Here is a 27537-nt window from a genome sequence, read left to right on the forward strand (position 1 = left end):
CTTCTATAAACCAGACCCCCTCTCTATAACATACCAGACCCCCTCTCTATAACAGACCCCTTCTATAAACCAGACCCCCTCTCTATAGCATACCAGACCCCCTCTCTATAACAGACCCCTTCTATAAACCAGACCCCCTCTCTATAGCATACCAGACCCCCTCTCTATAACAGACCCCTTCTATAAACCAGACCCCCTCTCTATAGCATACCAGACCCACTCTCTATACCAGACCCCCTCTCTATAGCATACCAGACCCCCTGTCTATAACAGACCCCTTCTATAAACCAGACCCCCTCTCTATAGCATACCAGACCAACTCTCTAAGCCAGACCCCCTCTCTATACCAGACCCCCTCTCTATACCAGAGGTATACCAGACACCCTCTCTAAGCCTCTCTATAGCAGACCCCTCTCTAAACCAGACACCCTCTCTAAACCAGACCCCCTCTCTAAACCAGACCCCCTCTCTATAACAGACCCCCTCTCTATAACAGAACCCCTCTCTATGCCAGACCCCCTCTCTAAACCAGACCCCCTCTCTATACCAGACCCACTCTCTATACCAAACCCCCTCTCTATACCAAACCCCCTCTCTAAGCCAGACCCCTGTCTATACCAGACCCCCTCTCTAAGCCAGACCCCCTCTCTATACCAGATCCCCTCTCTAAGCCAGACCCTTGTCTATACCAGACCCCCTCTCTATACCAGACCCCCTCTCTATACCAGACCCACTCTCTAAACCAGACCCCCTCTCTATACCAGACCCCCTCTCTATACCAGACCCCCTCTCTAAGCCAGACCCCTGTCTATACCAGACCCCCTCTCTATAACAGACACCCTCTCTAAGCCATACCCCCTCTCTAAGCCAGACCCCCTCTCTATAGCAGACCCCTCTCTATAACAGACCCCCTCTCTATAACAGACCCCTCTCTATAACAGACCCCCTCTCTATAACAGACCCCCTCTCTATACCAGACCCACTCTCTAAACCAGACCCCCTCTCTATAACATACCATACCCCCTCTCTATAGCAGACCCCATCTCTATAGCAGACCCCTCTCTATAACAGACCCCCTCTCTAAGCCAGACCCCCTCTCTATAACAGACCCCTTCTCTATACCAGACCCCCTCTCTATACCAGACCCCCTCTCTATACCAGCAGACCCCCTCTCTAAGCCAGACCCCTGTCTATACCAGACCCCCTCTCTAAGCCAGACCCCCTCTCTATAACAGACCCCTGTCTATACCAGACACCCTCTCTAAGCCATACCCCCTCTCTAAGCCAGACCCCCTCTCTATACCAGACCCCTCTCTATAACAGACCACCTCTCTATAACAGAGCCCCTCTCTATACCAGACCCCCTCTCTATAACATACCAGACCCCCTCTCTATAGCAGACCCCATCTATATAGCAGACCCCTCTCTATAACAGACCCCCTCTCTAAGCCAGACCCCCTCTCTATAACAGACCCCCTCTCTATAACAGACCCCCTCTCTATACCAGACCCCCTCTCTATAACAGACCCCCTCTCTATACCAGACCCCCTCTCTATACCAAACCCACTCTCTAAACCAGACCCCCTCTCTATACCAGACCACCTCTCTATAGCAGACCCCATCTCTATAGCAGACCCCTCTCTATAGCAGACCCCCTCTCTATACCAGACCCCCTCTCTATAGCATACCAGACACCCTCTCTAAGCCTCTCTATAGCAGACCCCCTCTCTATAACAGACCCCCTCTCTGTACCAGACTCCATAAAGCCTACATACCACCACTAGGCCCTGTTCAGTGGGGAAGAAAATGTTAGTGAAATGACAATAAATGATCTGAACTCCTCCAATAACAATAACACATATTTTTAGTTTTCGACTGCAAAACGTTTTGCTATGCTGGTTCCCACTGAATGCAACCTAGTATTATCGGAGCCAAGTGGGCCATTCAGAAACGTTGTGGGATGGTTGGGTTCTCACAGTTCAGTCAGGCATGTTAACCATCACATCGTTTAACCACAGGAAGGAATCTTTCACCCACATGATCTTTAACCTGGCCACTAACTATCACCACTTAGCCGTTCTTTTCCCCTTTCCTTCCCTCCAGGCCTCCACCTACATAAATCATTCCATAAATATATCATTCCAGACGTAAATCATTCCATAAATATATCATTCCAGACATAAATCATTCCATAGATAAATCATTCCAGACATAAATCATTCCAGACATAAATCATTCCATAGATAAATCATTCCAGACATAAATCATTCCATAAATATATCATTCCAGACGTAAATCATTCCATAAATATATCATTCCAGACATAAATCATTCCATAGATAAATCATTCCAGACATAAATCATTCCATAGATAAATCATTCCAGACATAAATCATTCCAGACATAAATCATTCCATAGATAAATCATTCCATAGATAAATCATTCCATAGATAAATCATTCCATAGATAAATCATTCCATAGATAAATCATTCCAGACATAAATCATTCCAGACATAAATCATTCCAGACATAAATCATTCCAGACATAAATCATTCCAGACATAAATCATTCCATAGATATATCATTCCATAGATATATCATTCCATAGAGATATCATTCCATAGATATATCATTCCATAGATATATCATTCCATAGATATATCATTCCATAGATATATCATTCCATAGATAAATTATTCCAGACATAAATCATTCCATAGATAAATCATTCCCTGACATAAATCATTCCATAGATATATAATTCCATGCTTAATATGAAGTTTATCTGCAGAATTTGTATAACGCTGAAATCTCTCTCTCTATATCCATCCATTGTAATGGATCATATTCACAGAGTAAACACATGGTAGCAGAACGGACATTGTAATGGAATCATATTCACAGAGTAAACACATGGTAGGAAAACAGACATTGTAATGGAATCATATTCACAGAGTAAACACATGGTAGGAAAACAGACAATGTAATGAATCATATTCACAGAGTAAACACATGGTAGGAAAACAGACAATGTAATGAATCATATTCACAGAGTAAACACATGGTAGGAAAACAGACATTGTAATGGATCATATTCACAGAGTAAACACATGGTAGGAAAACAGACAATGTAATGAATCATATTCACAGGGTAAACACATGGTAGCAGAACAGACATTGTAATGAATCATATTCACAGAGTAAACACATGGTAGGAAAACAGACATTGTAATGAATCATATTCACAGAGTGTACACATGGTAGCAGAACGGACATTGTAATGGAATCATATTCACAGAGTAAACACATGGTAGGAAAACAGACAATGTAATGGATCATATTCACAGAGTATACACATGGTAGGAAAACAGACATTGTGGACACGTTCCTCTGCCCAGGTGTTGTTGATACTTGCCAGAGCTTACAACACCTGGATAGGTATTTTACCTATCAGCTAACCATCATCTGTTATTGCAATCCGGTGCCCTACGGCATAGTCGGTGACGTGGCACACAACCATTGGGTTTGGGGAACAGGCGTTCGGTCACGGCTCAACCCTGAAATCAGGAAACAGCCATTGTAGCCGAACCCTGATGGATCTATAGAACTGCCAAGTTGTTGACTGAACGGAGTGGTGTGAGTTTCTGAAACTAATGCAGATCGATGACATGGAAATGAAGCGTCACAATTTCCTAATTCAGATGTCTTTCCTCTCTTTTCTTCTCTTCAGTAGAGAGAATACAATGACAGAGTTCTCACACTGACCCCTCAGGTGACCGTGAGGTCTCTGTGTTGGACACTACACTCAACACTTGTTCATACTCACATTACCAGATTTCTCAAATGACACAAACGTTCCTGTCTTGATGTTTTATAAGGACTCCCTATGTCTATGTGGTCCGGTCTTGATGTTTTTGCTTACTGTCTATATTATAATATTATCTATATCTATAATATATTTAATATATTCTGTATTAGAGCACAATAAGAAAAGGGAAAACTTATTTGCTTCCTAATTTAGGAGCCACTCCTCCTCTCTGGGAAGGATTGGACTCCTTCCAAACATGATTAAAAGGAATGGGTAGGACCCACTGGCCCCGCAACCCCCAAATTCCACCCGGAACAAAGAGGGTCGCAAAACAACAGCCCTCCTCCTAAACACATCGCTCTAAAATGAACTTCTGGGCTTCCTCATCCTCACTGCCCAACTAGGCTGCTGTATGAGACTGTATTATTAGGCTACAGCTAACTAATAAAACCCAGACCCTCAGAGTCTGAACAGGGGTGTCCCACATTTTGTTAGGTCAACTCAAATGTGACTATGAATATTTCCTCAACGCCAAGAAATGTCTGAGGCGGTGTGATGTTTTTTTTGTGTATTTTTTTCCCTCCAAGATCCTTCCTCCTCGTGTGAAAGCCTCCTCTGTTAGACTTGCCAAGTATCTGCCAATGGTGGCTCTCTTTTACAAATGAATGGACTTGTTTAGCCACAGTTAAAAGACACACTAACATGCCATGGCTGAAACACAATGGCTGCGTGGGTCATTTGCCAAAGCTAATGATGCTACTTTGTCTGGACTAGCCTAGGAGACTAGGGAGGGAGATAACCGAATGATAAACAGGACTAGACTGGGGAGAGATAACAGAATGATAAACAGGACTAGACTGGGGAGAGATAACAGAATGATAAAATGGACTAGACCAGGGGGAGATAACATAATTATAAACAGGACTAGACTGGGGAGAGATAACAGAATGATAAAATGGACTAGACCAGGGGGGAGATAACATAATTATAAACAGGACTAAACTGGGGGGAGATAACAGAATGAGAAACAGGACTAGGAGGCTGGGGGAGATAACAAGTTGATAAACAGGACTAGACTGAGGGGATATAGCAGAATGTTAAACTGGACTATGAGACTAGGGGGGAGATAACAATGATAAACAGGACTAGACTGGGGGGATATAGCAGAATGATACACAGGACTAGGAGGCCGGGGGAGATAGCAGAATGATAAACAGGACTAGGAGGCTGGGGGGAGATAACAGAATGATAAACAGGACTAGGAGGCTGGGGGGAGATAACAGAATGATAAACAGGACTAGGAGGCTGGGGGGAGATAACAGAATGATAAACAGGACTAGGAGGCTGGGGGGGAGATAACAGAATGATAAACAGGACTAGGAGGCTGGGGGAGATAACAGAATGATAAACAGGACTAGGAGGCTGGGGGGAGATAACAGAATGATAAACAGGACTAGGAGGCTGGGGGAGATAACAGAATGATAAACAGGACTAGGAGGCTGTGGGGAGATAACAGAATGATAAACAGGACTAGGAGGCTGGGGGGAGATAACAGAATGATAAACAGGACTAGGAGGCTGGGGGGAGATAACAGAATGATAAACAGGACTAGGAGGCTGGGGGGAGATAACAGAATGATAAACAGGACTAGGAGGCTGGGGGAGATAACAGAATGATAAACAGGACTAGGAGGCTGGGGGGAGATAACAGAATGATAAACAGGACTAGGAGGCTGGGGGGAGATAACAGAATGATAAACAGGACTAGGAGGCTGGAGGGAGATAACAGAATGATAAACAGGACCACAGCTGCACTGCTCTCTCTAACTCCCTCTTATCTGCATATCTGCATATCTTTCTTCTGCTTCAAATCACATGAAGGAAACATTTGAATAAACGGGCTAAACAATCTGTGATGCAACATGGATTAGACACGTACACACATAGAATATTACAAAGATAATAACACAGTGACAAAGGAGGATTTAAAAATAGAGACTTGGAGAGATGATAAGGAAAGGTTTTGCCAGTAGAGCAGTGTAGTTGGTCAAATCAGAGAACCCTCGTGTTAACGACTCTAAGCAGAGTACTGGAGGCTACAGCCCAGTGAGCTAAAAAACTAAGACATTTATTTTTAACATATTTTCAACCAAAAATATGTTTTTCAACGTCTTTTGCTCATAGGGAGAGCATTACAACGAGTTAGTCACTACATCACACGCTGCAACTACAGTTTGTCAAACTAGGAGTACAACAGAGAATCAAATCAGCACATGTTTTGATTATCAGTGTTGGTGCCTGGAAGAGCATTTCATATTGTTTATCTGTCCAGCTGCTGCAACAGTAAAGCTGTTTTTGACCCCATAATTTAAAACAAAAAGGAATTGCATTATTGTGCATTGGATGATCATGTTTAATAATACATTATTGTGCATTGGATGATCATGTTTAATAATACATTATTGTGCATTGGATGATCATGTTTAATAATACATTATTGTGCATTGGATGATCATGTTTAATAATACATTATTGTGCATTGGATGATCATGTTTAATAATACATTATTGTGCATTGGATGATCATGTTTAATAGAACACGGATGAGAATAACATCTTCTGAATAAACAGCTTCTAACGGATTTATCAAGTGCAACGTGTGACTCTTTGCCTTACCACGCGCCCTTCCAGCAGCTGTAGAGACAACACAGACATTAGCCATGGATCCACCACAGTGCCCACCACCTCCTCCCCTCCCCATTCCAGCACACATGCTTCAGTCAGACAGACAGCAGAACAAAGGGCATGGTTCCCACAGCAGGAGAGAGTCCCGGGGTGACGGCACAGAGGGGATACTGATCCATACACGCTCACACTGACAGACAACAGTGTGTCCAATAACATCCGGCTTGTAGACGCAGGAGAGAGCCCTGGGGTGACGGCACAGAGGGGATACTGATCCATACACGCTCACACTGACAGACAACAGTGTGTCCAATAACATCCGGCTTGTAGACGCAGGAGAGAGTCCCGGGGTGACGGCACAGAGGGGATACTGATCCATACACGCTCACACTGACAGACAACAGTGTGTCCAATAACATCCGGCTTGTAGACGCAGGAGAGAGCCCCAGGGTGACGGCACAGAGGGGATACTGATCCATACACACTCACACTGACAGACAACAGTGTGTCCAATAACATCCGGCTTGTAGACGCAGGAGAGAGCCCCGGGGTGACGGCACAGAGGGGATACTGATCCATACACGCTCACACTGACAGACAACAGTGTGTCCAATAACATCCGGTTTGTAGACGCAGGAGAGACGGGGGGGGGGGGGGTACAGTGATATGGGAGTGATGTTCATCAGGGTTGGGGTCAGTTTCATTTTGAGAAATGTCAGAAAAATATTTCTTACTGAAAAGCCATAATTTAACTGTATACATCCTAAACTTCCTAAATTAATTGAAATTTGAAATGGAATTGACCCCAACCCTGATGACCATGTGTCCACCACAGATAGAGGGAGGGGGAAAAAACAGACAAACCAGGTCACATGGACAGTCCTTCACTGGCCAATGAGGGAGGGGGAGAAAACAGACAAACCAGTTCACATGGACAGTCCTTCACTGGCCAATGAGGGAGGGGGAGAAACAGACAAACCAGTTCACATGGACAGTCCTTCACTGGCCAATGAGGGAGGGGGAGAAAACAGACAAACCAGTTCACATGGACAGTCCTTCACTGGCCAATGAGGGAGGGGGAGAAACAGACAAACCAGGTCACATGGACAGTCCTTCACTGGCCAATGAGGGAGGGGGAGAAACAGACAAACCAGGTCACATGGACAGTCCTTCACTGGCCAATGAGGGAGGGGGAGAAACAGACAAACCAGGTCACATGGACAGTCCTTCACTGGCCAATGAGGGAGGAGGAAGCAGCACAGCATCACAGACACTCATTCTTAGAGGGAAAGACTGGCACCTACATTAAAGAGCAGCAGTAAAATAACAATAGCGAGACTATCTACAGAGTACAGAGTCAATGTGCGGGGGTTAGTCGAGGTAATTGAGGTAATATGTACATGTAGATGGGGGGCAATACCAATAGTCTGGGTAGCCATTTGATTAGATGTTCAAATAAACCAGAGCATATTTTCATGTATCAACCCTCCAGAAACATTGAAGGAGGGGGAGAGAGAGAGAGAGAGAGAGAGAGAGAGAGAGAGAGAGAGAGAGAGAGAGAGAAAGAGAGAGAGAAACATTGAAGGAGGGAGAGAGAAAGAGAGGGAGAGAGAGAGAGAGAGAGAAAGAGAGAGAGAGAGAGAGAGAGAGAGAGAGAGAAAGAGAGAGAGAGAGAGAAACATTGAAGGAGGGAGAGAGAAAGAGAGAGAGAAAGAGAGAGAGAGAGAAACATTGTAACCCATCAGCACACAAACTGGCTGGCCGCTCCCTCCACCGTAAAGCATTCCTCGCTTGTGAAAAACAAACCGTTAACTTTCTCAATGGAGTGGGGGTGTGAGTGTGTACTGAGAAAGAGACGGGAGGGAAGGAGGGATGGAGGGAGGGGGGCATGGGGCTGCCCAACTGTGCCCGCTCTGAGCCAGACAGAGAGGTTGGGGGAGGAGGATGGGGGAAGGGAGGAGGGGGAGAGGAGGAGGAGGAGAGGAGGGGGATGGGGGAAGGGAGGAGGGGACTGTTTATTCCCTGGACCATTTATACAGTACCTCCTGCCTCTCTACAGTGCCTTCGGAAAGTATTCAGACCCCTTGACTTTGTCACATTTTGTTAGGTTATAGCCGTATTCTAAAATTGATTAAATATTTTTTTCCCCTCTTATCAATCTAGGTGTTATACCCCATAATGACCAAGCAAAAACAGTTTTTGGGAATTTTTTGCAGATTTATTACAAATAAAAAACTTAAATATGACATTTACATAAGTATTCAGACCCTGTACTCAGTACTTTGTTGAAGCACCATTGACAGCGATTACAGCCTTGAGTCTTTTTGGGTATGACACTACAAGCTTGGCACACCTGTATTTGGGGAGTTTCTCCCATTCTTCTCTGCAGATCATCTCAAGCTGTCAGGTTCAATGGGGAGCATTGGTGCACAGTTTTTTTCAGGTCTTTCCAGAGACGTTTGATCGGGTTCAAGTCCGGGCTCTGGCTGGGTCACTCAAGGACATTCAGAGACTCGTCCCAAGCCACTCCTGCGTTGTCTTGGCTGTGTGCTTAGGTTTGTTGTCCAGTTGGAAGGTGAACTGTCGCCACAGTCTGAAGTCCTGAGCTTCTCTGGAGCAGGTTTTCATCAAGTTTCTCTTTGTACTTTGCTCCGTTCTTCTTTGCCTCAATCCTGACTAGTCTCCCAGTCCCTGCCGCTGAAAAACATCCCCACAGTATGATGCTGCCACCACCATGCTTCACCGTAGGGATGGTGACAGGTTTCCTCCAGATGTAACGCTTGGCATTCAGGCTTATGAGTTCAATCTTGGTTTCATCAGACCAGAGAATCTTGTTTCTCATGGTCTGAAAGTCTTTAGGTGCCTTTTTCCAAACTCCAAGCGTGCTGTCATGTGCCTTTTTACTGAGGAGTGGCTTCCGTCTGGCCACTTTACCACAAAGGCCTTATTGGTGGAATGCTGCAGAGATGGTTGTCCTTCTGGAAGGTTCTCCCATCTCCACAGAGGAACTATGGAGCTCTGTCAGAGTGAGCATTGGGTTCTTGACCACCTCCCTGACCAAGGCCATTCTCCCCCAATTGCTCAGTTTTGCCGGGCGGCCAGCTCTAGGAAGAGTCTTGTTGGTTCCAAACTTCTCCCATTTAAGAATGATGGAGGCCAGAGTGTTCTTGGGGACCTTCAATGCTGCAGAAATGTTTTGGTACCCTTCCCCAGATCTGTGCCTCGAAACAATCCTGTCTCGGAGCTATACGGACAATTGCTTCAACCTCATGGTTTGGTTTTTGCTCTGACATGCACTGTCAACTGTGGGACCTTATATAGACAGGTGTGTTCCTTTCCAAATCATGTCCAATCAATTGAATTTACCACAAGTGGACTCCAATCAAGTTGTAGAAACATCTCGAAGATGATCAATGGAAACAGGATGCACCTGAGCTCTTTTTCGTGTCTTTAATTAATCCATTGTAGAATAAGGCTGTAACGTAACAAAATGTGGAAAAAGTGAAGGGCCCTGTATGACAGGAAGTCAGGTTTACACAGACACTACTGCTATAGCAGTTGTTGACATCACACCTTAGTAAGGGCTGTTCTCTGACAACTGTCTGTCTGTCTGTCTGTCTGTCTGTCCTCACGTACCACTGCTGCCTTCTCGCTACCACTTGAAATTAAATGTAAAGAAATGGGAACTAAACAGTCAACCGTAGGGCTGCTGGTCAGATCCCAGGTACATTTCCTGCCGCTGTACCCTCTTAACCCCAGAACTGATCTTGTGTCTTTCAGTGTGTGTGTGTGTGTGTGTGTGTGTGTGTGTGTGTGTGTGTGTGTGTGTGTGTGTGTGTGTGTGTGTGTGTGTGTGTGTCTGGGGGGAGTTGGGAAAGGCAGCAGATTAATTCCCATCACACAATGGACAGTAAAGTATCTATCGGTACTGCTCAGCACAGGAGTGGCAATAACACAGCAGGTATATACAGTACATACACTGATTATACTGCTCTCCTGCGTTGGGAAAGTATTGTGTGTTGTCCACTGACAGACTGAACACCGGCTCAGTTTCCACCTTTTGAATTGGCTGGACAACACAATCCTGTGAAACACCCCCAGACTGTAACACCACACAGTAAGCACATTATGCAGCTCATACTATAAGGGCACAAGGCGAGACCCAGATGCAGACACAGGAGCCAGATGGTTAGAGTCTTTGTAGTGTATTTATAATCCAAAAGGGGAAGGCAAGAGAATGGTATTGGACAGGCAGAAGGTCAAAACCAGATTCTGAGTCCAGGAAGTAAAGATTGTCAGAGAGGCTAGATCTCAGGCAGAGGGGTCAGACAGGCTAGATGTCAGGGCAGGCAGAGGGGTCAGACAGGCTAGATGTCAGGGCAGGCAGAGGGGTCAGACAGGCTAGATGTCAGGGCAGGCAGAGGGGTCAGACAGGCTAGATGTCAGGGCAGGCAGAGGGGTCAGACAGGCTAGATGTCAGGGCAGGCAGAGGGGTCAGACAGGCTAGATGTACCAGATGAACTGGCACAGAGAAACAGCAAACGCTGGGATAAATACACTGGCACAGAGAGACAGGAAACACTGGGATAAATACACTGGCACAGAGAGACAGGAAACACTGGGATAAATACACTGGCACAGAGAGACAGGAAACACTGGGATAAATACACTGGCACAGAGAGACAGGAAACACTGGGATAAATACACTGGCACAGAGAGACAGGAAACACTGGGATAAATACACTGGCACAGAGAAACAGGAAACACTAGGATAAACACACTGGCACAGAGAGACAGGAAACACTGGGATAAATACACTGGCACAGAGAGACAGGAAACACTGGGATAAATACACTGGCACAGAGAGACAGGAAACACTGGGATAAATACACTGGCACAGAGAAACAGGAAACGCTGGGATAAATACACTGGCACAGAGAGACAGGAAACACTGGGATAAATACACTGGCAAAGAGAAACAGTAATTGCTGGGATAAATACACTGGCACAGGGAGACAGGAAACACTGGGATAAATACACTGGCACGGAGAGACAGGAGACAATCACAAGGACAGGTGAAACAGATCAGGGTGTGACACACACACTGAGCCAACAAGCAAGTGACCAAGTAGCCTGGTGGAATGTGGTGTGTGTGTGTGTGTGTGTGTGTGTGTGTGTGTGTGTGTGTGTGTGTGTGTGTGTGTTTGACTGCTCCATACTCTCTCTGGATTTTCTCAGAAACTGTTCAGAGTTCAAGGAAGATGGGAAAATGGTTAAGGTTGAGTTTAAAGATTGAGGCCTGTGTTTTCTCATTTCTAAATGAACACATTGTGAAAAACTAATTAAATGAGCAGGAGTACCAGGAGCTTTGGTCTAGTGTTAATTACAGTAAGCCCAATTAGCATGCGCTGCAGGGCATTCTGCGGAGGGGGATAATATACCAAAGTAGCAAGCGAGTGTGTGTGTGTGTGTGTACATGACTAAGCCACTCATTATCTACACAGCAGGATGGTGATAGAGAATAGCAACTGATCCAGATCCCCAATTAATACTGTTCAGACATTATCTGTATAATGTAGAGGGCAAATAGCCAGATAAGAAAACATCAGCCAATGTCCAGGATAACAAATATCCAGCCACATCAGATCAGCGTTTTCAACCAAGTCAACCAGGTAACAATCTCATATGCCTAGTTAAATGAAGTTTATATCAAAAATAAATCCAAAAATCTGATATAGGGCAGTTTATCTCGCTGTAACAACACAATATACAAGTAGTCTTGCATGAGTGTCTGGTGAGAAGAGGGTTACATCAGATTACAACAGTTCCCTATATGTCTGGTGAGAAGAGGATTACATCAGATTACAACAGTTCCCTATATGTCTGGTGAGAAGAGGATTACATCAGATTACAACAGTTCCCTATATGTCTGGTGAGAAGAGGATTACAACAGTTCCCTATATGTCTGATGAGAAGAGGGTTACATCAGATTACAACAGTTCCCTATATGTCTGGTGAGAAGAGGATTACATCAGATTACAACAGTTCCCTATATGTCTGGTGAGAAGAGGATTACAACAGTTCCCTATATGTCTGATGAGAAGAGGGTTACATCAGATTACAACAGTTCCCTATATGTCTGAGCTACAGGCCAGGGACATCTGGTTGATCAGTATTGTTTTTCCTAGCCTCTCAGCCCCCCACCTAGCCCCCCTCCAGTCTCCTCTGTTAAGGGAACCTCCCAGTCCCCCACCTAGCTCCCCTCCAGTCTCCTCTGTTAAGGGAACCTCTCAGCCCCCCACCTAGCTCCCCTCCAGTCTCCTCTGTTAAGGGAACCTCCCAGTCCCCCACCTAGCCCCCCACCTAGCCCCCCTCCAGTCTCCTCTGTTAAGGGAACCTCTCAGCCCCCCACCTAGCCCCCCTCCAGTCTCCTCTGTTAAGGGAACCTCCCAGTCCCCCACCTAGCTCCCCTCCAGTCTCCTCTGTTGAGGGAACCTTCCAGTCCCCCACCTAGCCCCCCTCCAGTCTCCTCTGTTTAGGGAACCTCTCAGCCCCCCACCTAGCCCCCCTCCAGTCTCCTCTGTTAAGGGAACCTCCCAGCCCCCCACCTAGCTCCCCTCCAGTCTCTTCTGTTAAGGGAACCTCCCAGTCCCCCACCTAGCTCCCCTCCAGTCTCCTCTGTTAGGGGAACCTCCCAGCCCCCCACCTAGCTCCCCTCCAGTCTCCTCTGTTAGGGGAACCTCCCAGCCCCCCACCTAGCTCCCCTCCAGTCTCCTCTGGTAGGGGACTGCAGGCTTCACAGTAGGGTGCAGTCTGATGGCTAAAGATTTGCTGGTGCACTCATGTGTGACCAAGTGTGTGTGTGTGTCTCTGTCTGTCTGTCTGTCTGTCTGTCTGTCTGTCTGTCTGTCTGTCTGCCTGTCTGCCTGTCTGTCTGTGTGTGTGTTTGTCTGTGTGTGTTTGTCTGTGTGTCTGTGTGTTTGTGTGTGAGCGTGTGTGTGTGTGTGTGTGTGTGTGTGTCTGTCTGTCTGTCTGTCTGTCTGTCTGTCTGTCTGTGTGTCTGTCTGTGTGTGTTTGTCTGTGTGTTTGTGTGTGTTTGTCTGTGTGTGTTTGTGTGTGTTTGTCTGTGTGTGTTTGTGTGTGTGTTTGTCTGTGTGTTTGTGTGTGTTTGTCTGTGTGTGTTTGTCTGTGTGTGTTTGTCTGTGTGTTTGTGTGTGTTTGTCTGTGTGTGTTTGTGTGTGTGAGGATTTGCAGTGTTTAAACCTCCTTTAACCTCTGTCCCCCAGGAGGACCTGATTGGGGTCAGTTAACAAACGGTCCTCCAGGAGAGACAAGAAGGACAACAGAGGAAAAATAATACCCAAACAAACAATGGGGTGCATACAGGCACGTGTGTGTGTGTGTGTGTGTGTGTGTGTGTGTGTGTGTGTGTGTGTGTGTGTGTGTGTGTGTGTGTGTGTGTGTGTGTGTGTGTATTCATGCGTGTCTCTTGGTTAGGTTTACATTTAAAAACCTGACACGTAACCCAAACCGGCGGAGCCATTGTGCATAAATGTATTTTGTCCCCCTACACCAAACCTGATCACGACACGCAGGTTAAAATATCAAAACAAACTCTGAACCAATAAACATTAACTTGGGGACAGGTGTAACGGTATTCGTCGTCTGAAGAAGAGGAATCATCGGACCAAAGCGCAGCGTGGAAAGTGTTCATGCTGTCTTTATTAAAACTGAACACGATAACAAAGGGAATAACCGAAACAGTCCTGAAAGGTGCAAAACACTAACCAGAAATTAACTACCCACAAAAACCCTGTGGGAAAAGCTACCTAAGTATGGTTCCCAATCAGAGACAACGATAGACAGCTGTCCCTGATTGAGAACCATACCTGGCCAAAACAAAGAAATACAAAAACATAGAAAAAGGGAACATAGAATGCCCACCCAAATCACACCCTGACCAAACCAAAATAGAGACATTGCTCTAAGGTCAGGGCGTGACAACAGGTCGAAAAGCATTAAACACTTATGGCAATTTAGCTTGCACATCTAGCCTGTCTGACCCTTCTGCCTGCCCTGACATCTAGCCTGTCTGACCCCTCTGCCTGCCCTGACATCTAGCCTGTCTGACCCCTCTGCCTGCCCTGACATCTAGCCTGTCTGCCACTCTTTACTTCCTGGACTCAGAATCTGGTTTTGACCTTCTATAATTTGTCCTATTTAGCTAGCTTGCTGTTGCTAGCTAATTTGTCCTGGAATATAAACATTAGGTTGTTATTTTACCTGAAATGCACAAGGTCCTCTACTCCGACAATTAATCCATACATAAAAACGGTCAACCGAATCGTTTCTAGTCAACTCTCCTCCTTCCAGGCTTTTTCATCGTTTAACTTATATGGTGATTGGCATCTAAACTTTCATAGTATTACCACGACAACCGGAAACAGTTTGTCTTTCAATCACCCATGTGGGTATAACCAATGAGGAGATGGCACGTGGGTACCTGCTTCTATAAACCAATGAGGAGATGGGAGAGGCAGGACTAGCAGTGCGATCTGCGTCAGAAATAGCAATGACTTCTATTTTAGCCCTTGGCAACGCAGACGCTCGTTGACGCGCGTGAGCAGTGTGGGTGCAATAATTGAATAACATGGATTCCTACATTTATTTCGCTTGCGCACACGACAGTGTAGTCAGGGAATAAGGGAACATAGGCTAATATTTACAGTAATAGCGTTGAGGTTGTAAATGATTTATATCACTCTAATTCAGTATGTCTAGTTAAATCTACAAGGGAAACATATAGAGAACCATTAGACTACATGAATAAAGAGGGTCAATCTGTGTGCATCTAAGAAAAGTCTCATGTTTTCTAACCACTGGGACATTTGTGTCTGTTGTTGGAAGTGGTTGTCCACTTTTTAAAACTTTTACAGGACTGTTTTTTAAATATTTTTTTTCACCCATTATTTAACCAGGCAAGTCAGTTAAGAACAAATTCTTAAATTCAATGACGGCCTAGGAACAGTGTGTTAACTGCCTTGTTCAGGGGCAGAACGACAGATTTTTTTTGACCTTGTCAGTTCGGGGATTCGGTCTTGCAACCTTTCGTTACTAGTCCAATGCTCTAACCACTAGGCTACCTGCCGCCCCTACCCTCTAACCACTAGGCTACCTACCGCCGCTACCCTCTAACCACTAGGCTACCTACCGCCCCTACCCTCTAACCACTAGGCTACCTACCGCCCCTACCCTCTAACCACAAGGCTACCTGCCGCCCCTACCCTCTAACCACTAGGCTACCTGCCGCCCCTACCCTCTAACCACTAGGCTACCTGCCACCCCTACCCTCTAACCACTAGGCTACCTGCTGCCCCTACCCTCTAACCACTAGGCTACCTGCCGCCCCTACCCTCTAACCACTAGGCTACCTGCTGCCCCTACCCTCTAACCACTAGGCTACCTGCTGCCCCTACCCTCTAACCACTAGGCTACCTGCCGCCCCATTTTGTCACATGTCTGATGGGCATAGCATCTGCAGCCATTCTTATGATGTATGGATTCCCTCTGAGTGAAACACCATGGGGTTGAAGGTCAGGAAACGTCAAACTAGCAAGAGAGGAGAATACGACGGAGGCAACAATGAAAACAACGCAGAATGTTCTGTTGAAACTTTTATATAAAGTTGAAGTTTAAACACAATTTACGTGTGTGTTTGTGTTCGCATTAAGGTATGTGTGTACGAGCGTGTGTGTGCATGTGTCCGCTTGCGTGTGTGTGTGCTTGTTTTTGTGTACGTGTGTGTCTTGTCCTCTGGTGGTTTGGGAGCTTGGTCTGGAGGCCTGGTGTGTGTGTCTCTCAACAGCTTAACCTTCAGAGACAGAGAGAGACAGAGAGAACCCCCACTGGGAAGGCAGGGCAGGAGAAACAGTCTGTCAATACAGACCAATACAACTGGAAGGAGAGATAGAGACAGAGAGAGACAGAGAGAGACAGAGAGAGACAGAGAGAGACAGAGATAGAGACAGAGATAGAGACAGAGATAGAGACAGAGATAGAGACAGAGATAGAGACAGAGATAGAGACAGAGATAGAGACAGAGATAGAGACAGAGATAGAGACAGAGATAGAGCCAGAGAGAAACAGAGAGAGACAGAGAGAGACAGAGAGAGACAGAGAGAGACAGAGAGAGACAGAGAGAGACAGAGAGAGAGAGAGAGAGAGAGAGAGAGACAGAGATAGAGACAGAGAGAGACAGAGATAGAGACAGAGAGAGACAGAGAGACAGAGAGAGACAGAGAGAAACAGAGAGAGACAGAGAGAAACAGAGAGACAGAGAGAGACAGAGAGAGACAGAGAGAGACATAGAGAGAAACAGAGAGAGACAGAGAGAAACAGAGAGAGACAGAGAGAGACAGAGAGAACCCCCACTGGGAAGGCAGGGCAGGAGAAAAAGATAGAGAGAGACTGAACATGGAGAGAGTGACAAGAGTTATGGAGATAAAGATTTTCTCTTCTGTCAAACATCAGAGGGAAGGTGAAAAAAAATGATGATCTGTTCACAAGATGAACTACCTACTATCCATCAGCTGTTTCAACTAAACACAGAGAGAGAGAGAGAGAGACAGGAGAGGAAAGGAGAAGATCACCAAAAATATTCTGGTTGAAGACATGATTGTTTATGTTTTATTTCCACATTGTGTGCAATCTCCCAGATTTTTTTTTCACTTCCAAATTGATTTTCCTGATTAATTAATTTGTAAAGCCATTACCTAAAGGTGGACATTTAATTTGGGCCGGAAATCAACGCCATCGCTCCAGGGAGCAGGAATACGTCTCATTAATGTGTAAATGAAGGGGCGAGTGCGTCACAAAGACAATACCACATCTGATTAGCTTTGAGAAATATTAGTTTACCTTTTTGAAATGACAATTTATCATTATGCCAAAAGTGTCAGTTGTAAAAGGTTGAATCTTTCACCTGTGACAGAGCACATCCAGAGCCCTGCTTAGAAGTGGCTAACAGGAAGTCTCAAAGGGCAGGACAGTGACAACAACACGTCTACATTGAGACACAAACCCCTATGATGTGTCATTGTACTACAAGAGTCTCCCAACCAAGGAATTAAACGCCAATCTAACAGGAAAACACAAGGTAGGAGAACAACCCTCTGCTCAAACACATATTATAGCAATTCACAGTGACCATAAATCACGTCAGCTGAAAAAACCCTCCACTTGGCCCGTCTGTCCAGCAGAGCAGAGACAAATAGTCTCCAGCGATTGAACCCCTAACCTTGAAAGACGCGGGAGGCGGCTCGTTCATCTTTCTTAGCTTGGCTCGGTAGACTACCCCAACCCCAAGAGACTGAGGGGGGCCTTTTGCTTTTGCTAAACTTTCAGCCCAACCCCAGAGTCACAGTGTAAAGTGATTTCACAGTGCTGTTGTCATCACCTCAGGTTGAGAGATAGAGTTTGTAGCACGGCCAGACACTTAGGAGAGCAACTTTTGCAGACAAATCGAAGTGGAAATGGGGGAGAAAATAGAGTAGTCAGATAATGTTTTTTATTTGGGGGCGGCAGGGTAGCCTAGTGGTTAGAGCGTTGGACTAGTAACCGGAAGGTTGCAAGTTCAAACCCCCGAGCTGATAAGGTACAAATCTGTCGTTCTGCCCCTGAACAGGCAGTTAACCCACTGTTAACCCCTAGGCTGTCATTGAAAATAAGAATTTGTTCTTAACTGACTTGCCTAGTTAAATAAAGAAAAATAAATTTCAGTAAGACTTTTTGACAGATATAATCCTAAGACTTCACTTAAAGCCAACATGCAGGTATAACGCTTCATTAGTTGTTATAAGCATGCATGACCCTTCATAATGCCTTATAAGGCTTAGTTACCATTACTTGGAAACTACAGATTGTTCCATACATTGGGCAGGAGGTTAGGAAGTGCAGCTCAGTTTCCACCTCATTTTGTGGGCAGTGAGCACATAGCCTGTCTTCTCTTGAGAGCCATGTCTGCCTACGGCGGCCTTTCTCAATAGCAAGGCTATGCTCACTGAGTCTGTACATAGTCAAAGCTTTCCTTAAGTTTGGGTCAGTCACAGTGGTCAGGTATTCTGCCACTGTGTACTCTCTGTTTAGGGCCAAATAGCATCCTAGTTTACTCTGTTTTTTGCTCTGTTTTTTGTTATACACGGAGGATATTTTTTCAGAATTCTGCGTGCAGAGTCTCAATTTGGTGTTTGTGAAGTCTTGTCTCTCTCTCTCTCTCTCTCTCTCTCTCTCTCTCTCTCTCTCTCTCTCTCTCTCTCTCTCTCTCTCTCTCTCTCTCTCTCTCTCTCTCTCTCTCTCTCTCTCTCTCTCTCTCTCTCTCTCTCTCTCTCTCTCTCTCTCTCTCTCTCTCTCTCTCTCTCTCTCTCTCTCTCTCTCTCTCTCTCTCTCTCACTCACACTCTCACTCTCACTCTCACTCTCTCTCTCTCTCTCTCACACTCACACTCACACTCTCACACTCACACTCACACTCACACTCACACTCACACTGTACAGGAGTCAAGGCTAGGTCAGGGTACAGGAGTCAAGGCTAGGTCAGGGTACAGGAGTCAAGGCTAGGTCAGGGTACAGGAGTCAAGGCTAGGTCAGGGTACAGGAGTCAAGGCTAGGTCAGGGTACAGGAGTCAAGGCTAGGTCAGGGTACAGGAGTCAAGGCTAGGTCAGGGTACAGAAGTCAAGGCTAGGTCAGGGTACAGGAGTCAAGGCTAGGTCAGGGTTGACAGCGATGGGTAAGTCTGTGCTAGACTTACCCATTTACCATAGTTGATGGAACTGTACTGGAATGTACAAAAATATCTGAGCCATCACAGTACGGTTGGTTTGGCCAGCAGAGCTTCCTAGACCCCTTCAGATACAACAGTCCAGGGACCTCCCCTGGGAAACCTCCCCTCACTTTCCTCTCCAGAGGCATCAATGGGGCCCTTGTCTGACAGCATAGCACTCCACTGTGAGCCAGGGGCCTCGCACACCGAAATATTGTCTTTGACTTTTACTTCAAACATTGGGATAACCTGACTTCAACAAGCGTGGCTGTGCTGCCTTTGACCCACCTCTTGGGAGTGTCAACGTTTATCTTGTTACTCTGGTAATATAGCTGCACACATGCATACACAAACAGACACACACACACAGACACACACACAGACACACACACACACACACACACACACACACGCACACACGCACACACGCACACACACACACATCTAAGCTCCCTTAGTGAATGACATGGTCTGTGCAGGGTGACCACCATAGCCCCCCTGGCCAGGTGACTCTCCCCCCTCCCCCCGCCCTCCCCCCTCCCGCCATCCCAGTAAAACAGCAGTGGAGAGAGAGAGGGGAGCTGTGGTCTCTGGCTAACCTACTCCCTATACAGTGCACTACTTTTGGAGACCAGAGACCCTGGTCTAAAGTAGTGCACTACAAAGGGAATAGGGTGCCATTTGAGAGTCAGCCTGTGGCGGTCTGTCTGGCACTAAAATGATTTAATGGCTGCTTCCACCAGCCGCATAGTAAAGGCTGTATTCTGTAGACCTGATGCTGAGAGAGAGCAGCGTTGTTTGTCTGGGCCAGGTGGTTGCCATACAGATGTAGGATCTTCATTTGATCACCCTGTTTGCAGGAGAACTTTCCTGCAATGCAGAACATGTTCAACTTTTATTGTATATGAGGTTTAAAAAAGGCTTCTGAAGTTTGTCATTTCCACTTTGAAATGTTCGACTTGATTTTCCCTTACTAATAATGTTTCCATCCATAAAACAGTCCCTTAATAATAATCCACATTTCACATGTCTTGTTCCTGCTGTGGTAAACTGGCTCAAATTAACACCCTACTGTATATATGTCCATACACATCAAATACACATTTAATCCAACCTGTTAAACATAAACAGGAGATGAGAAATTACTAGGAATTAAATGGGCAAGTGAAAGAGGTCACAGAGGTTGAGTTTAGTGGGGATTGTATCAATGAATCATTCAACAGTCTTACTGTATTATTAATGTAGTGGAAGGGGAAACTGTCCTCTAGATTTGACCGTTTCCCATCAAACACCAGAGACCTACAGAGCAAGAATCACAATCCCAAATGCAATGGAGTCACAGTTAGTCTGTTACAGCAGATCACTGAGAGGTGTGTGTGTGTGTGTGTGTGTGTGTGTGTGTGTGTGTGTGTGTGTGTGTGTGTGTGTGTGTGTGTGTGTGTGTACAAGCAAGTGAGCGAGCGTGTGTTGACAGGGTACGGGGGAGCATTCTTTGTGTTCTCCGATGAGAAACACGCAGATGTAACTAAACACATGGATAAGTCATGGCACCAAGCCGTACTCAAATACATCAGAGGTACTCTTCTGAGCAGCCTGGGGAGTAGTACTTTTGTTTCTGTGTTGTTGGGACAAGAGCTGAAGCGATTCAGCAGAGAAACACTACTCCTGAGACCTAAGAATACACAGGCAGACAGGCTGACAGACAGACAGACAGACAGACAGACAGGCAGACAGACAGGCAGACAGGCAGACAGACAGGCAGACAGGCAGACAGGCAGACAGGCAGACAGACAGACAGGACAACCGACGGACAGACAGACAGACAGGCCGACAGACAGACAGGCCGACAGACAGACAGACAGACAGAGACATGTAGGCAGCCAGACAGACAGACAGGCCGACAGACAGACAGACAGACAGACAGACAGACAGACAGACAGACAGACAGACAGACCAGAGCTGAGCCCCGCAGGTCCAAGCCATTAAATCTCTGTTGTAGCATACTCCACCAGACAATAGTTTTAACATGCAGTAACAAGCATCTCTCTCCTCTCCTCTCTCCACGTTCCTCTCTCAGCTCCGATCATGTTGTACACAGACATGCTACCAGAGTTGTTTAGAATGGAATATAATCAATGTCTCTCTCCTCCTCTCTCCTCAGGTCTTGTAGTTGACTGCTGTACTGCTCTTGTCTGTGAAGGTGCGCCAACTCACAATGGACACAAGTTCTTGTCTACCCCCTGACCTTTTCTAGCCCTTATCACTGAAGCTCATGTTCCACTTCTGTAGCCAGGTAGGACAGGGTGAGGCAGTCATTACAGCCTTTATGAACAGATCTGTAAACGTGAACTGGACTTGCGCTGAGGGAGATGAATTGAGGGAAGCTATTGAATCATTGACTCCTCAATAGGTCTGTTTAGAACAGATTAAACAGAGGAGCAGAGAGCTGTGGGTTGGCAGCGCACTACATTGCTGCCTGCCATAAGATGAGGGACAGTGTCTGACAGACCAATCAACCTGCACATGTCCTCTATGATTATTGGTATTGGTCAATGTGTGGTTATTTTGACCCTTGGTTATTGTTGTTACTGTTGTTCCGTTGACAATATTGATTATTTTTATTAATTATGTTAATATTGTAAATCTCCAAAGTAAGCTTTGGCAGTATGTACATTGTTACGTCATGTCAATAAAGCAAATAGAATTTAATTGAATTAAATTGAAAGAGAGAGAGAGAGAGAGATGGAGAGAGAGATGGAGAGAGAGGGAGAGAGAGAGAGAGAGAGAGAGAGAGAGAGAGAGAGAGAGAGAGAGAGAGAGAGAGAGAGAGATAGAGAGAGAGAGATGGAGAGAGAGAGAGATGGAGAGAGAGAGAGAGAGAGAGAGAGAGAGATGGAGAGAGAGACGGATGGATGGATGGATGCCAATGTAGGCTCTGAATTGAATTGAGACACAGAGTGCCACAAACCAGGTCTTTGCCCCAAAGAATACAGTATCACTCATTGAGGGATATACATGGTACATCATCACAGATTACATTACAGATGAGAATTTACAGAGAATGAGATAACTTTAGACACATTATAGCTGTAGTCATGAAACATCATGAACCAGCCACCAAGTGTGATATTAAAGCCATTAGGTGAGGAAGAAATACATCACGGTGGTATTTTCAAACATCGTGATAAACTATCTCGCTGTCTACTGGTGCAGGAAACATTTTAGACATTACAGTATCAACACAAATACTGTAAGCCCAGAGACTACTGTAAACCCAGAGACTACTGTAAACCCAGAGACTACTGTAAGCCCAGAGACTACTGTAAACCCAGAGACTACTGTAAACCCAGAGACTACTGTAAACCCAGAGACTACTGTAAGCCCAGAGACTACTGTAAACCCAGAGACTACTGTAGTCTCTAAGCCCAGAGACTACTGTAAACCCAGAGACTACTGTAAACCCAGAGACTACTGTAAACCCAGAGACTACTGTAGTATCTCAACCCAGAGACTACTGTAAACCCAGAGACTACTGTAAACCCAGAGACTACTGTAAACCCATAGACTACTGTAAGCCCAGAGACTACTGTAGTCTCTAAACCCAGAGACTACTGTAAGCCCAGAGACTACTGTAAGCCCAGAGACTACTGTAGTCTCTAAACCCAGAGACTACTGTAAGCCCAGAGACTACTGTAAACCCAGAGACTACTGTAAACCCAGAGACTACTGTAAACCCAAGGACAACTGCTGCTCAACTCTGCACTCTATCGACGAGTGGCAATAATTAACCAAAATGATGAGCAAAGTTGCAAAGTTTGGGGCAACATCGATGTTATATGGCCTGGAACAGACAATAACATGACAATTATGTCAAGGGCTGCGTCGTAAAGATGTGCATGATACTGTATCTAATGCCCTAAAGCAGTCCGCAGAGTGATCAGACAGTCTTACTCTAGTGGTATGATTCCAACCTCTTGCCTTTTGTCTATCCGGCCAACATCTTGCGCGCATAGGTAGCCTAAAATCGATTCGGGATGCACATACTGACCTCAACCGAAAATCCAATAACAGAATTGATCTGAAAAATCTATCGAAGGGACAGTACATTGACGCAACACGAGACGTCCTAGAGTCAAATAACAAAGATTCTACCGCGTTTGTCATTCTGATAACACCATTTATATGAAGTTGCTTGTTCAGTCAATAATTATTTGACATAAGCATCTTCTACGAAATGTAAATATGGTTACTCAAATATGATCAAATTGCCTGGCAGTCAAACTTTCCAGAAAAATAAGTTCATTCAATTGCTGTCTCACGACCATTTTATTTGTATTTATTTTTTACAAACCTTACCTTTCTTTATCGGTGCATTTACGTTGCTGGAGAAAGTTAGTTTCATACGAAGGCTGAAGCAGAGCGCGTTGGCCTATGCACAGTAGCCCATAGAGTATCCACTGTCCGGTACGTGTCTCTCTCCTACCAAGTGGCTATCTGCCTGGCTGGCTTTGCAGGCGCTGTGATGTTGTGCGGAGATCCCACTACAGCTGTTAAAAGGGGAGTTTTGAACCTACGAATCGTTTGAGGGTGTTTTAAATCTCAAATTAAGGACATGTTTGTCACAATTTAATTGTAGGTAGGCTAACTTTTAACAACCCAGAGCCTTTTTCTTCAAACTAATTTCTTCAGTCATATAATTGTGTTTTCATTCTAGTCAGAGTGAGAGATGCGCACCCCCCTTTGGATAGAATGGTCACTCTCGATGTAAGGGCGTGATACGGTTCTAATTGATATTGATAAGGCTACTTGACAGAATGGTTGCTTTTATACTTTGTCTCCTAATATACATTTGCTCTGGTAGTAATAGGACATTCTACTAACAGTTATAACTACGTTTTTGTATTAGTATTATTACAAATGCTTTATTAATGGGAAATGTTACAAAATATATTTGCAAGTGTCAGCAAAAAGCTTAAATAAAAGTGTTGATATTATTCAGTCACACACGTTGCTGTTATACAAAAACATTCACTTTTAATGATAATACGGGCAGGAAAGATGCTTTTTTAAAGTGTTTTAAAGAAGAAACTCTGTTGACTTTCTCTTCTTCCTTTTCTTTAGGTCAGTGACTGCCCTACAACACTGCCCTACAACACTGCCCTACAACACTGCCCTACAACACTGCCCTACAACACTACCCTACAACACTGCCCTACAACACTGCCCTACAACACTGCCCTACAACACTACCCTACAACACTGCCCTACAACACTGCCCTACAACACTGCCCTACAACACTACCCTACAACACTGCCCTACAACACTGCCCTACAACACTGCCCTACAACACTGCCCTACAACACTGCCCTACAACACTGCCCTACAACACTGCCCTACAACATTGCCCTACAACACTGCCCTACAACAGTGCCCTACAACACTGCCCTACAACACTACCCTACAACACTGCCCTACAACACTGCCCTACAACACTGCCCTACAACACTGCCCTACAACACTACCCTACAACACTGCCCTACAACACTGCCCTACAACACTGCCCTACAACACAGCCCTACAACACTGCCCTACAACACTGCCCTACAACACTGCCCTACAACACTGCCCTACAACACTGCCCTACAACAGTGCCCTACAACAGTGCCCTACAACACTACCCTACAACACTGCCCTACAACACTGCCCTACAACACTGCCCTACAACACTGCCCTACAACACTGCCCTACAACACTACCCTACAACACTGCCCTACAACACTGCCCTACAACACTGCCCTACAACACAGCCCTACAACACTGCCCTACAACACTGCCCTACAACACTGCCCTACAACACTGCCCTACAACACTGCCCTACAACACTGCCCTACAACACTACCCTACAACACTGCCCTACAACACTGCCCTACAACACAGCCCTACAACACTGCCCTACAACACTGCCCTACAACACTGCCCTACAACACTGCCCTACAACACTACCCTACAACACTACCCTACAACACTGCCCTACAACACTGCCCTACAACACTGCCCTACAACACTGCCCTACAACACTGCCCTACAACAGTGCCCTACAACAGTGCCCTACAACACTGCCCTACAACACTACCCTACAACACAGCCCTACAACACTGCCCTACAACACTGCCCTACAACACTGCCCTACAACACTACCCTACAACACTGCCCTACAACACTGCCCTACAACACTGCCCTACAACACAGCCCTACAACACTGCCCTACAACACTGCCCTACAACACTGCCCTACAACACTGCCCTACAACAGTGCCCTACAACACTGCCCTACAACACTGCCCTACAACACTGCCCTACAACACTGCCCTACAACACTGCCCTACAACACTGCCCTACAACACTGCCCTACAACACTACCCTACAACACTACCCTACAACTCTGCCCTACAACACTGCCCTACAACACTGCCCTACAACACTGCCCTACAACACTGCCCTACAACACTGCCCTACAACACTGCCCTACAAAACTGCCCTACAACACTGCCCTACAACACTGCCCTACAACACTGCACTAACACAGCCCTACAACACTGCCCTACAACACTGCCCTACAACACTGTCCTACAACACTGCCCTACAACACCCAGAGCGGTCTCCTCCAAGTCCCCAACCATTAACGGGAAGAGAACCCGAATGTGGATCTAAATGTGTCCCCCAAAATGCCCGAAAACTTTTCCACTTTCATATCCTAAACAATAACAATAAAATAGTAATATGTGGGATTTAAAGAGCCTTTCAGAAAGCTGTGTGGGTCGTGTTCACCACAACTGGGTCTGGGTGCAGGCTGGGGGACATCTGAAGCTGCTGCCAGATGTATTCCATTTTTGACTGAAAAAAAGCCCAGACATGTATTACAAGGCTGTAAAGAGCCAGTGAGGGGGAGGAATCCAAAGGCCTGACTAGGCTGTTGATGGTGGAGAAAGGGGTTCTGGGATTGCCTTGGCCGTTATTGATGAGGTTGGAGTAGTAGATTGATTTGGCCTGGGAGAGAGCACCGTTTAGTCCTCCAGGCCTCTGAGTGGACTGTGTGACCAGATTTTTTTATAGAGCCTCTCCAGTTGTCGGCCAGTGGTAAACCAGAGAATGCAGCTCAGAGGTAAACCAGGGAGCAGAGAAGGAGAAGGACACAGTCCGTGTTATCAGAAGTGCAACAGAGTCAAGGCTGGAGGAGAGGAGTGTGTCGTAGGGAGAACCCAGCTCCTCGGCCGAGGAAAGAAGAGAATCAGAGCTGTTGTGTATTTGAACCGCAAGATGGTTGGAGATGGCAAATCCAGACCATGTGGATCGAGGGGGCAAAGCCTGTCGAGCATCCTGTATGAATACTTTTCATCCTTTATATTTCTGTTCAAGCTGGGCTGAAGCACGTTTGGGTACACCTTTCATGACTTAATATTTGTTTTGACCGTATCAGCGACTGCAAAACTCCCTTACCATGCAGGACAAATGTAAGGCCATTATTTTTGGCAGCGATGCATCACAAAGTAGCAGTGTAACACCCACAGCATGCAGATATAAGATGAAAACTAACTCTCAGTGCTAACTCTGTAGCCGCCAAGTCTGCAAGGTTTTGAGGCATCAGTCAAACGCTTCCTGTCACACATGAACTATTCCTCGTGAAATAATCTGCATCGTTTGACTTGTGTTTTGTTTTTCCATCTGTCTGTTGATTTCTCTAGATCAGGGCGGCTTATTGTGACAGGAAGGAAAGGTGCTTCACTCGCTCAACGACTTGGTACTTTCTAGAAGGGCAGATCAACACAAAAGAGCTGAATCCTTGAGTAAGAGGCCAATACGAAGCTCTACAAAGTTCGGAGTGGAATTTCACTCACGGCTACCGCTCTGATCCAGAGGAATGCCTTCACTGAATTAAATTAGAGTAGTTAGTCAGGTATTGAAGTTCCTGGTTTTGGTGCTTGACCATAGTAGAGTTCGTATTTGATGACCCCTTCCACAGGTTTCATGGTCTTGTATAGGAAATAATCATATGTGACTTGATGGGGTTTGAACACAAGACTCTGTTAGCCCTCTGAGCTGAAGCCTAGGCATTACAGCTACCATAAGTCTTTAGTCTCAGACAAGGTTACTCACCACTCATTCTCCAATGTCTCCGTTACACAAAATGGATACCCCCCCATTCTCTTCCCTATTCTAGTGTGACTC

At 45.7% G+C, this 27537-nt stretch overlaps 1 protein-coding gene across 2 annotated transcripts in view; it reads right to left on the reverse strand.

Annotated features, from left to right (window-relative positions):
* The window catches only part of LOC110527256 (semaphorin-5B), a 106860-nt gene extending 83049 nt beyond the window's left edge, over nucleotides 1-23811 (reverse strand). For both annotated transcript variants that reach the window (XM_036982412.1, XM_036982411.1), the window contains exon 1: nucleotides 23668-23811. The gene's annotated coding sequence lies outside the window, so the exon portion shown is untranslated. The remainder of the gene's footprint in view (nucleotides 1-23667) is intronic.
* Nucleotides 23812-27537: the final 3726 nt, after the last annotated feature.

This window comes from Oncorhynchus mykiss, chromosome 7, assembly GCF_013265735.2.
Source record: "Oncorhynchus mykiss isolate Arlee chromosome 7, USDA_OmykA_1.1, whole genome shotgun sequence".
NCBI lineage: Eukaryota > Metazoa > Chordata > Actinopteri > Salmoniformes > Salmonidae > Oncorhynchus > Oncorhynchus mykiss.